This window comes from Arachis ipaensis, chromosome B8 (assembly GCF_059453495.1).
Source record: "Arachis ipaensis isolate K30076 ecotype BB chromosome B8, ASM5945349v1, whole genome shotgun sequence".
Lineage (NCBI taxonomy): Eukaryota > Viridiplantae > Streptophyta > Magnoliopsida > Fabales > Fabaceae > Arachis > Arachis ipaensis.
This window is the reverse complement of record NC_142443.1, coordinates 117,453,239-117,455,183: the sequence shown is the minus strand read 5'-3', so window position 1 is coordinate 117,455,183 and position 1,945 is coordinate 117,453,239. Positions and strand designations below refer to the sequence as shown.

The following is a 1,945-nucleotide window of genomic DNA, read 5'->3' as shown; positions in this document are numbered from 1 at the left end:
AAAGTGCAAAATGCAGAAATAAAGTAAAAATACAGCAAAAGAACAATGTATAAATACTGAAAAATAAAAATAAAGATAAAAATAAAAATACAGAAAAAATAACAAAATAAGATAAAAGAGTCTGTAGTGGTTCACCAAAAAGATACGCCAGGGATGGCGGCCTCCCCACACTTAAAATAAAGCATCATCCTCGATGCTCACTCAAGCTGGGTGTGAAGAAGTGCCATCACCGGAAGGATGGGCTGCTGGAGTCTCGGTGGAGGCCTGAAGGTCTGCAGACTGGATAAGGGTAGGAGGATCTGTCTACTGCAGTGGAGGCTCTGACTGTATAGGAATCTCTGGGTCTGCAGCCTGAATCTGGTGTGGCTCCTCCTGCTGTGGCGCAGCCTGCACTGGTCCTGCTTGCTCAGCCTCTCTCTGTGCATGTGTCTCCTCCTCATGCTCGTCCGCCTCCTCCTCGGATGGCTCTGATGGTGTGTCAGGCTCGGAGGGGATGTCGCCGCCAGATCAGATCATCAACTTGAGGTGCTCATAGCGTCGCTTGTTACGATGCTCAGATCTCTCATATCGCCGTCAGTTGCGGCACTCCATCTGGTCCAGCTGCTGAAATAAGCGGTGCACGAGGTGATAAACGGGCTCTGATGCAGGTGGAGGTGCAGTGGTGGTAGTTGGGGCAACAGTAGATGAAGAAGGGGCAGCTGAAGGTGTGGCTGTCTCATCAGGAGCGGTGAGGAATAGAGGTTTGTAACCCAAAGCCTGAAACTTCCTGCTGTGAGGGATAATCTTCTTGCAGTCTGCAGCAGGTGGCTTCTCATCAGCCAGCTCCCAAGGCACGTCAGCTCGACGGCCGAGCTGGGTAATCAGATATGGAAAAGGGAGAGTGCCTCTGACATGGACCCTGGCCATGTAATACCGGATGAAACGTGGAAGATACAAGTCCTTACCCTCCATCACACACCAGAGGAGGGTGATCATAGCAGCAGGCAGCTCCGTCTCATGAGTGCTCGGCATAACAAAGTTGCTCAGGATCTGGTGCCAAAGCCGAGCCTCATCATTTAGATACATCAGCTTGATTCCCTTAGGCATTGCTGTGTTCTTTCCCATGACCCATGGGGCAGTAGGATCAAGGGCTATCCTTTGCTTGACAGCATCCCAGTCAAATCTCAGAAAGCGCATGTCCTCTTCAGCCTTTTGGTAATCATCAGGCTGATCTGACTTAGGCTGAAGCTGCAGAATATCCTCAATGGCTTCCTCAGTTACCAATATCTGTTTTCCTCTGAGGTGCACTGCATCCAGGGTAGTCTTGAAATAGTTGCAGTAGAACTCTCTGACCCAGGAAGAATTGACCTTTGTCAAGTTTCTCTCTAAGAAGAACCAGCCTCTCTGTTTGATCTAATCGGAGGTGTACTGCTGTAGTTCTTCTGGAATTTTCAGAGTTCGCTCCAGGTACAGGTTCCTGGAGGTGGCAAACACTGGATACTTCAGCTCAGAGTATTTGTTTGCAAATTTTACCGGATCATTGGCAGTGAAGAGCTGGTCAGCCTTCTCCTGCGGGGTAAAGTGCTTTTCCCGCCAGGAGTCATCATGCATAATGTCCAAGATAGACATAGAGGATTCACCTCTTTTCCTTTTACCAGTGGTTGCCTTGCCTTTTCCTTTTCGTTGAGGGTCAGACATCCTGAAAAACAGAAATGCAGGATATAATTGAAGAACAAAAGCAGGAAAACAAGTAGGCAAATAGAATAATAGTAAGATAAGCACATATTCGCAAAAGAGCATTAGAATAAAGAAATGAGTTAAATAAATGTACATTTTGGATTGTTTCGGAGTTAAAAATCTGAGATGAGAAATCACAATCCAAAATATATTATAAGTAGAATACCTGTTAATTAGGAGAAAAAATAATCATGCCATGAGTTAAAAAGTTGAAAGAGTTGGTTAAAAA

The 1,945-nt window shown here is 46.1% G+C and overlaps 1 pseudogene; it reads right to left on the bottom strand.

Annotated features, from left to right (window-relative positions):
* Positions 1-507: 507 nt before the first annotated feature.
* Positions 508-1,677, bottom strand: LOC148549381 (uncharacterized; annotated as a pseudogene).
* Between the last annotated feature and the right edge of the window lie 268 nt (positions 1,678-1,945).